This window comes from Eumetopias jubatus, unplaced genomic scaffold (genome assembly GCF_037043125.1).
Source record: "Eumetopias jubatus isolate StellerSeaLion01/CBP00866 unplaced genomic scaffold, mEumJub1_p1.0 scaffold_13, whole genome shotgun sequence".
Taxonomy (NCBI): Eukaryota; Metazoa; Chordata; class Mammalia; order Carnivora; family Otariidae; genus Eumetopias; species Eumetopias jubatus.
The window spans coordinates 78,450,588-78,462,135 of NW_028274819.1; positions in this window are offsets into that span (position 1 = coordinate 78,450,588).

The window sequence follows — 11,548 nt, forward strand, 5'->3', positions numbered from 1 at the left end:
ATAGTAAATTAACAACTTATAAAGCTAGTATGAAAACTAAAAGACAAAAGTAGTAAAAATAACTATAACTACAATAATTAGTTAAAGGATACATAAGATAAAAAGATGTAAAATGTGATGTTAAAAAAATGGGGGAGAGAGTTAAAATATAGGGCTTTAGAATATGTTCAAACTTAAGTTATCAACTTAAAATATGCTGTTATGAATATTAGTTATTATATATAAACCTCATGGTAATTGGAATGCAAAAAATGTATGGTGGTACACAAAAGAGAAAGAGAAAGGAATCAAAGCATACTGCTAATGAAAGTTACCAAACCACAAAGAACAGAGGAAGAGAAGGAACAGAGAGGAGATAGAAAGCAGCCAGAAAACAATTAACAAAATGGCAATAAATATATATTTATCAATAATTACTGTAAATGCAAATTTACTAAATTCTATAATTAAAAGAGTGGCTTAATGGATTAAAAAACAAAACAAATTGAAACACAAGACCCATCTATAGTCTGTAAGAGACTCACTTCAGATGTAAGGACATGCACAGACTGAAACTGAAACAATAGGATAAGATATTTCATGCAAATGGAAACCAAAAGAAATCTTGGGTAGCTGTACTTATATCAGAGAAAATAGACTTTACAGACTCTAAACAAGAGCCAAAAGAATGGCATTACATAATGATAAATGGATCAATCCAACAAGAGGATACAACATTTGTAAATATTTCTGCACCCAACATAGGAACACCTAGATATATAAAGCAAATATTACCAAACCTAAAAGAAGAAATAGATAGCAATACAAAAATAGCAAGGGACTTTAATACACCATTTATATCAATATTTATTCAGACAGTAAATCAAAAAGGAAACATTGGCCTTAAACAACACATTAGACTAAATGGACTTAACAGATATATACAAAACATTCTCTAGCATAGAACACGTTAGGCCACAAAACACACCTTAAAATTTTTTAAAAGATCGAAATTATATCAAGGATCTTTTCCAACTGGAATGGTATGACACTAGAGATCAATTACAAGAAGAAAACTGGAAAATTCATGATTATTGAACAATGTGCTACTGAACAACCAGTGGGTCAAAGAAGAAATCTGAAGAGAAATCAAAAACTACCTTGAGACAAATAAAAATATGCCAAAACATGGAATACAGCAAAAGTACTTCTAAGAGGGAAATTTATGATTATAAATTTATAATTATAATTATAAATGCCTACCTCAAGAAACAAGAAAAATCTCAAATAAACAATCTAACTTTACACCTCAAGGAATAAGAAAACTAACAACAAACAAAACCCAAAGTTAGTAGAAAGAAGAAAATAACAAAGATTGGAATAGAAATAAATCAAACATCCACTCTCCATCTTCCTCTATAATTTTTCCTGCCCCTGAAAGCCTGTGTGTACAACATCAGTGGGCTACCTCAGCCTCCAGTTTTCAGTTGACTTCTTCCATTAAGGACACCCAGAAAAGTATCAGAAGGAGGAAACAAATTGAGGTTGGAAAAATTATGGCCCTAAATCTCCCCCTCCCACCATGGAATTGCTTTGGGCAGTGAATATCCCAACTCCTCATAAAATGGCTCTCTTTTCTTCTGTTTCCAGTAATTTCTCACTCCCCTCATCATTATAAGTTAGGGGATGTGTGTAACTTCAGTCGTTCAAGAAGCAGATGCCAAAGTGGAACTAGAGTTACAAGGGTTTTACTGGGAAAAATCCCTACAAAGAATCAGTAGATAGGAAGAGCTCAGGATATGATACAGATCTGATGTCTGCATGGAGAGGGGGAAGAAAGAAGGATGGGTAGCTAGGTTCTCAGACTAAAGCACAATTTTAGGAAAAGTTCAGCAGGCTGATGGGGCCCATGTTTCCTATTAGGGGAGTCCCATATGTCATAAGAATGGGCCAGTTTCAGTACACCTACCATTTTCAGATATTGGCTAGGAGTAGTTGAAGGGAAAGGTGGCCTTGGTGGGGGAAAAAAAAAAAGTCATGTTGGGTCTAGTACTTTGGAAGCCTGGGGCTATCATTTGCATACACATCCTATAGTAACTTCCCATGAAGGAGATCCAAAAGGAGCATTTCTATGACTCTTACAAGATAGTAACATTCCCTCTATTATTATATTGCACTATCTTTTGTGAATTCACTACATCCCGTCCACACCTTTTATATGTTATCGTTGAATGGCTCCTTTAGTTTAAAAATAAAACATTGGAAAAATAAACACTAACAATTTCAGAAATCATAATTAACAATTTGATGGAGACTTTTTAAAGCTTTTGTCTACTTTAATGAAAGTGAATGAAAATATATATAATTAAGACATAACACTAAAAAAATGATACTGTAAATGTGATCTCAGTAATAATTTACTGTTGAAAAGTAATTAGATCCTTTTAAATGATTACTTTGAGTTAATGGATTTTATGTAAAATTAAGACCCCTATTATTAGTGTAATGCAATCCTCTGATAAAAATCAATGAAATATTTATAAACATAGAAAGAAGGGAACAGAAGAATGATAGAGGCAGAGATGTAGGTGGAACTAAATACTAAGTTTCAATTTTTGGAAAGGCTATAGTATTAACTCATTCATCCCTTCAACAAACTTTTAGAGCACGTACCATGTTACAGGAACTATCTAGAGACTGAGCTGATAGCTATTCAAACACACCCACTCACACTCACACACAGAATTCCTGAGTTCATAAAGTTTATATTCTAGTGAAAATAAAATTTAAATTTAAATAACTACAGGGATGGCTGGGTGGCTCAGTCGGTTAAGCATCTGCCTTCGGCTCAGGTCATGATCCCAGGGTCCTGGGATCGAGTCCTGCATCGGGCTCCCTGCTCGGCAGAGAGCCTCTTCTCCCTCTGCCTCTGCCTCTCTCTCTCTGTGTCTCTCATGAATAAATAAATAAAATCTTTAAAAAAAATTTAAATAACTACATCATCCCAATATACACCACTATTACTAAGTTGTGCGATACCCTAAAGATCCGTCATCTAATTCAACCATGGCATTATATAGATGAACAAAATTAAATGGAACCTTTTAAAGAGATAGATCAGACTAGAACTTGAATCTCCTAAACCTGAGACCAGGACAGATCACAAAAACCAAACCAGAAGAATCTGAATGTTTTCATAATTTTCCAGCTTTAATTTCACCAAATTTGACTTCCAAAGATTAGCAACGAAGTTACATAAGCAAATGTGACACACAACCTGCCCTCTAATTCACATTGTTCTATAAATTGTTGTACAGTTTTCCTTTCATTCTATGAAGAAGAAATAGCACTTTTAAGGGTGATTCCTCCTCTTATGAACCGGGTAATTCCTCCTCTTATGAGTTTTGAGCCTACATTCAAATGTGTGCCTTGAACTTTCATACATAATTCCTCTAATGCTTATTTTATTTTCTGTCTACATCTCTGTCTCTTCTCCCACACTCCCTTTAGAGTCAACTTATCTATGGAACACTATTACATGTTTTTTCTAAAACTTTCAGCAATATTCCAATAAATTAACTAGACATGATTTATTAAAGTATATAAGTTCTCAAACACAAGATAAATGGCTGAGATCCTGTCATTATTCTGTATCAGAAAGGCAATGCCATATTAGCTCATCACCTTACAAATTCTCCTTCACTAAGCTGCCCTTTATCATAAACTTGGCTTTTATTGAGAGTCATCAACAAAATAGCTATATGAAAATTTATTCTGCAATTTCTCTACAAAGGTGATGAGCCATTATCTACTTTGTAGTTCAGATATTCTATATTGAGTTCCATGTGAAAAATGTGTTAGAGAGTATGAGTTCACTTTGTTTCCACTGACAAAGATGTGTGTTTTCTTCTCTTTTTTTTAAGATTTTTATTTATTTATTTGATAGAGAGATAGCACAAGTAGGCAGAGCGGCAGGCAGAGGGAAACGGAGAAGCAGGCTCCCCGCTGAGCGGGGAGCCCGATGCGGGGCTTGATCCCAGGACTCTGGGATCATGACCTGAGCCGAAGGCAGCCACTTAACTGACTGAGCCACCCAGGTGCCCCAAGATGTGTTTTCTCCTCTCTGAAAAATGTCATGCAATTTCTGGTGATTTTTTTGTTTTTTAAATTTTGGTTGCTCAGATAGTATTCTGTATTCCAGTAAGCAACAAACTTAATCATATTGCTTAATATTTTGACCATACTCCATTTTCAACTTAGTAAATATTGAATTAAATGGTCCTGGACCTCTGGAATAAATTCTTTACATAAGATTATCTGTCTATGCATCTAGTAGTGATGGATGAATGGATAGATGATGGATAGATAGATGATAAATCAATAATATGAGAAACATAGGTTGTGTTTGAATAAAGGCAAATTATATGAATGAAAAGACAAATACATCTCGCCATCCTGCTTTGGAATTTGAAACCTAAAGTGTATATACAAATCTCACTCTAACTATTTTTTTATTTGATAGAATGGTTTTGAGATCTATCCATAACTGTATGTTTTCAACTTATTGGTATTCATTTATTTATAATACTTTATATTTAAATTTTGCTTTATATACCACTTTTTTTCCTAATATTATTTGAGTTTTCTAATTCTTAAAAAAATCTTACTAGAATTTTATGTACTTTATTAGCTTTCCCCCAAAAGAAACTTTTAACTTGTTAACCCCCTATATCTTTTATTTTATATTTGAATAAATCTTTGTACTATCTTTATTTTGGACATATTTTTAATAGTGTAGCTTTTTAAATAGGAAATTTATTTTATTATTTTTACCATTTATTCTTTTTGGAACATAAACATTTAATGTTATCAATTTTTAAAAAATATACCAATATACTAAAGCAGAAGAATACATATTTGAGTGCATATGGAACATTCTCCAAAATAGATCACAAATCAGTCCTCAATAAATTAAAAAAAATGAGATCATACCATGCATATTTTCAGACCACAACACTATGAAATTTGAAGTCAACCACAAGAAAAAATTTGGGAAGACTACAAATACATAGAAGTTAAAGAACATCCTACTAAAGAATGTGAATGGGTTAACCAGGAAATTAAAGAAGAAATTTCAAAAAATATATGCCAGCAAATGAAAATGAAAACACAAAAGTCCAAAACCTTTGGGATGCAGCAAAGACAGTCCTAAGGGGGAAGTATATTGCCATATAGGCCTACCTCAAGAAGCAAAATAAAGTCTCAAATACACAAGCTAGAAAAGTAACAGCAAGTAAAACCTATGCCATCAGAAGAAGGGAAGTAATAAAGATTAAAGCAGAAATAAATGATATAGAAACAAATAAACAAAAACAGTAGAACAGACCAATGAAACTAAGAGCTGTTTCTTTGAAAGAAATGAATCACAGATCTATATCTCTGAAACAAATAATACATTATATGTTAAAAAAGAAAAAGAAGAAGAAGAAGATAGCAGGAGGGGAAGAATGAAGGGGGTAAATCGGAGGGGTAGATGAACCCTGAGATATATGGACTCTGAAAAACAAACTGAGGGTTCTGGAGGGGAGGGGGGTGGGAGGATGGGTTAGCCTGGTGATGGGTATTAAAGAGGGCATGTTCTCCATGGAGCACTCGGTGTTATATGCAGACAATGAATCATGGAACATTACATCAAAAACTAATGATGTAATGTATGACGATTAAAATAACATAATAATAAAAAATATATATTAAAGAAATTGGTAAACTTCTAGCCAGGCTTATCAAAAATAAAAGAGAAAGGACCCAAATAAATAACAAGTGAAAGAGGAGAGATCACAATCAACACCACAGAAGTACAAACAGTTATAAGAAAATATTATGAAAAATTATATGCCAACAGACTGGGCAATCTGGAAGAAATGGACAAATTCCTAGAAACATACAAACTACCAAAATTGAAACAGGAAGAAATAGAAAATTTGGAAATACTCATAACCATCAAAGTAATAAAAAATCTCCCAACAAACAAAAGTCCAGGGCCAGATGGCTTCCCAGGGGAATTATACAAGAAATTTAAAAAAGAGTTAATATCTATTTTTCTCAAATGGTTCCAAAAAATTGAAATGGAAATAAAACTTCCAAACTCATTCTATGAGGACAGCATTACCTTGATTTCAAAACCAGACAAAAACCCCGGTGGGGGTCTTCCACAGAACTACAGGCCAATATCCCTGATGAACATGATGCAAAAATTCTCAATGATATATTAGCAAATCAAATCCAACAGCACATCAAAAGATTCTTTCACCATGATCAAGTGGGATTTATTCCTGGGTTACAGGGGTGGTTCATTATTCACAGATCAATGAATATGACATATCACATTAATAAAAGAAATTATAAGAACCATATGATCTTCTCAAAAGATGCAGAAAAAGCATTTGACAAAGTACAGTATCCATTTTTGATTAAAAAAAAAACACCTCAACAAAATAGGGATAGAGGGAACATACCTCCACATCATAAAGACCATCTATGGAAAACCCACAGCTAATATCATCCTTAATGAAGAAAAAACTACAGTCAGGAAAATGACAGGAATGTCTACCATTACTATTTAACTAGTATTGGAAGTCCTAGCCTCAGCTGTAAGAAAACAAAAAGAAATAAAAGGCATCCAAATCAGCAAGGAAGAAGTCAAACTTTCACCATTCTCAGATGACAGTATGCTCTATGTAGAAAACCTGAAAGACTCCACCAAAAAATTGCTAAAACTGATACTCAAATGCAACAAAGTTGTAGGATATAAAGTAAATGTGAAGAAATTTGTGACATTTCCATACACCAATAATGAAGCAGAAGAAAAAGAAATCAAAGAATCAATCCCATTTACAATTGCACCAATAACCATAAAATACCTAGGGATAAACCTAACTAAAGAGGTAAAAGATATGTACTCTGAAAACTATAGAATACTTATGAAAGAAATTGAAGACACAAAGAAATGGAAAAACATTCCATGTTTATAGACTGGAAGAACAAATATTGTTAAAATGTATACTACCCAAAGCGATCTACACATTCAAGGCAATCCCCATCAAAATACCACCAGTATTTTTCACAGAGCTAGAACAAACAATCCTAAAATTTGTATGGAACCACAGAAGACCCTGAATAGCCAAAGCAATACTGAAAAAGAAAAGCAAATCTAGAGGCATCATGATTCCAGACTTCAAGGTATATTACAAAGCTTTAGTCATCAAGACAGTATGGTACTGGCACAAAAACAGACACATAGATCAATGGAACAGAAAAAGAACCCCAAAATGGACCCACAACCATAGGGTCAACTAATCTTCCACAAAGCAGGAAAGAATATCCAATGGAAAAAAAAACAGTCTCTTCAACAAATAGTGTTGGGAAAATTGGACAGCAACATCCATAAGAATGAAACTGGACCACTTTCTTACACCATATACAAAAATAAATTCAAAATGGATGAAAGACCTACATGTGAGACAGGAATCCATAAAAATCCTAGCAGAGAACACAGGCAGCAACTTCTTTGACCTTGGTTGCAGCAATTTCTTACTAGACACTTTTCTGGAGGCAAGGGAATCAAAAGCAAAAATGAACTATTGGGACTTCATCAAGATAAAAAGCTTCTGCACCATAAAGGAAATAATCAACAAAACTAAAAGGCAGCCTATGGAATGCGAGAAGATATTTGCGAATGACATATCCGATAAAAGGTTAGTATCCAAAATTAATAAAAAAAAAACCTTACCAAACTCAATACCCAAAATACAAAAAATCCAGTTAAGAATGGGTAGAAGACATGAAGAGACATTTTTTTCCAAAGAAGACATCCAGTTGGCCAAAGACACATGAAAAGATGATAAACGTTACTCATCATCAGGGAAATACAAATCAAAACCATGATGAGATAACCAGCTCACACTTGTCAGAATGGCTAAAATTAACAACACAAGAGACAAGTCTTGGCAATGATGCAGAAAAAGGGGAACACTTTTGTACTGTTGGTGGGAATGCAATCTGGTGTAGCCATTCTAGAAAACAGTATGGAGAGTCCTCACAAAGTTAAAAAAAGAAGTACCCTACAATCCAGCAATTGCACTACTGGGTATTTACCCAAAGGATACAAAAATACAAAGTCAAACAGATACACACATACTGATATTTATAGCAGCATTATAAACAAAGGCCGAATTATGGAAAGAGCCCAAATGTCCACTGACTGACAAATGGATAAAGAAGAGGTGGGGTATACACACACACACACACACACACACACACACACACACACACACTAGAATATTACTCAGCCATCAAAAAGAATGAAATCTTGCCATTTGCAATGACATGTTGGAGCTAGAGTGTATTACGCTGAGTGAAACAAGTCAGAGAAAGACAAATACCATATGATTTCACTCATATATGGAATTTAAGAAACAAAACAGATGAACATATGGAAAGGGGGAAAATAAAAGAGAGAGGGAAACAAACCATAAGAGACTCCCAGGGATAGAGAACAAACTGAGAGTTGGTAGACGGAGGTAGGTGGGGAATGGGCTAGATGGGTTATGGGTATTAAGAAGGGCACTTGTGATGAGTACTGGGTGTTATAATGTAAGTGATGAATCACTAAATTCTACTCCTGAAACCAGTATTTCACTGTATGTTAACTAACTAGAATTTAAATAAAAATTTGAAAAGAAAAAATATATAATTTACCAATATATCACATAGTTATGATATATAGTATTTTGTTTTTGTATTTTCTAAGCAATTACTATTTATTAAAAAATCACATTGCTTTTACATTTTTTATGCTACTATAGTAAGAACAGTTTTAGGCAAACCTAAAGTGCCTTTGCAGTTTTGTATCTCCTATTTGTAAGTTACACATATAATGCTGTAATTGTTGTTGAAGTTATAATGGACTACTAAAAATTAAAGTAGTTGTATTATCTGAAAAGTATAACAGCATAGAAATGATCAATTTATAAGATTTATATAAAATATGAATTATTATAAAATACTCATCTAAGTTTTATAATTTCATCCTGCCTCATTTTAAGCCAATTTATAGTCTCTTAAGTACCATCCATTTCTTAAAGTAAACAATAGAGAGCTACGATTCCTACTGAAGAAAGCCCACAGAGACTCAAGTTTCTTGGAGAGATTCTAAAAGCCTAGATCATTGTTTGAAGACTGAATTAACTATTAACTGTGAAGGAAATCCTATTTTCAGAATGCAATAATAGTAAAAATATATCCCATGAAGTTCTATATATACTTTCTAGAGAAAGATAAGAAAGAATATGACGTCTTTTTTTCATAACTGTCTCCTTAGATCCACTAGTAATAATAAACCTCAGATTGAAGGAAAAGATGTGTGAACATAGGTTAGATAGTAGTATGGAATGGAGGGCTAAGGAAAACCCTGTTTTCAGATGAATATCTCTCTCTCACTTTTCGTTAAAGGACCAAAAAAGAGGATCATTCTTGGTCAGATGCACTGTTTAGAATAACTACTTGTGGGGCATCTAGATGGCACAGTCAATTAAGCATTCAACTCGTGGTTTTAGCTCAAGTCATTATCTCAGGGTCTTGAGATCAAGCCCCAAGTGGGGCTCTACTTGAGATTCTCTGCCCCTCCCACTCATGCTCTCTCACTCTCTTTCTCTCTAAAATACATATATAAGGGATTCCTGGGTGGCTCAGTCAGTTAAGTGGCTGCCTTTGGCTCCAGTCATGATCCCAGGATCCTGGGATTGAGTCCTGCATCATGCTCCTAAGGAGCCTGATTTTCCCTCTGCCTGCCTCTCCTCCTGCTTGTGCTCTCTTTCTGAAAAATAAACAAATAAAATCTAAAAACAAAACAAAACAAAATATAAATAAATCTTTAAAAAAAAAGAATAACTACTTGTAATGTGGTAACTCTTGAATCACAACCTAGTGACTGAATCGTTCTTATAATCTCAGCTATCAGCTCTCTTTTTCTGTAATTCTGCACCTTTCTTAATCAAGTTATTTTTCTGGGAAAGTTATTACTTCCTTGAAGACTGAGTTGTTCTTCAGCTTATATTTTTCCTCCAAATTTCTTTTTTTCTCATGACTTTTCCTCTGGGTTAGTATTTTCTAAAGATAACACCAATTCTGCCTATTACTTTTGAAAAAAGCTATGCTTAACAAGGATATTACATTTTTTCCTGAATCAATTTTGCAACAGTTTGGGCAATTTTTTTGCTTTTTATATAAAATCTAAACAAAATAAGAAACCCATAGAAAAGCTAAAGACAGGAGCACATATCACTGACTCCCTTAGGAAGCCTTGGATTTTTAGTTCTATCTTCAGGTCATTCAAGTACATGGCTATCTCTTTGTACAATTTTCAATGGATCTGCCTGAGGTCAATGTCCACAATGGTTTGTAACCCTTCCATGATGGCTCTGTCCACAGAAAAGCTTGTTCCAGCAACCTATGGCTCCACAAGCTCCAACCTATACAAATGTCCCGGTAGTCCATCTGTAATTCAACCCTCCCTGGGCAAACAAGGCAGAATACCAATGGAGCTGGTCTAAGGAAGGATAGATATAATAAAGAATGGGAATTCCCCATGTGTCCAGTGCTCCCTCCGCCCTATTTTATTTTTCTCTCCTCACTTTCTAAAACAAAAAAAAAAATTGAGTTTTTAAATATAAGGAAATATAGAGAACAAAACAATGAGAACCCATATATCCACTACCCAGAGTCAATAATACTTAAGATTTTATTTTTTTTGTCTTTCTCTCCCATTTTCTCTTTTTTTCCCTGAAACAGTTCAAAATAAGTTACAGATATTTTGACACTTTAGCATGCACCACTAAAAATTAAAACATTCTCCTCTTCCATTATCTTATACCATTATCACACTTAAAAAATTTAGAATTCTATGGTATCATCTCATATCCAGTTTAATTTCAAATTTCCCCTATTATCTCAAACATATATTTTGAAGCTTTATTTTTGAAGTAGGATCCAATTAATAATGATACATTACATTGGGTTATTGGGTCTCTTGAGTCTCTTTTTTAAGTTGTTATTGAAGTGCAACATGCACACTTTTGAGTCCTTTAAAACCTAAATTAACCTAGAATGGTCATTTTCTTTTTTTTCATTCTTATCGAGGCATGACATACAAGCAATAAAGTATATACCTCTCCTATATAGAAATATAGATTCATTTTTAGAATCTTGTTCCCTCCTCAAGCCTGTACCCCAGGGTAATCAACATATATTTTGTTTTACTATGTTTGTTGAGGTTTGATTCACATACAGTGGACTACACATATTTCAAGTGAACACATTAATTAATCTTTGCATGTGTGTACACCTATGCGGAAGCCTCTCCCCCACCCAGAAATGTAAAATTTCTAGTACCCCAAAGAACTCCCTCATGGCTACTCATGGTTTCCTTTCTCTCCAAAAAGAGGTAGCTTACCCCTTGTCTTCTGGCATCACATACTGATTTTGTGAGCTTTGCATTCTGTGTAGATGGGAA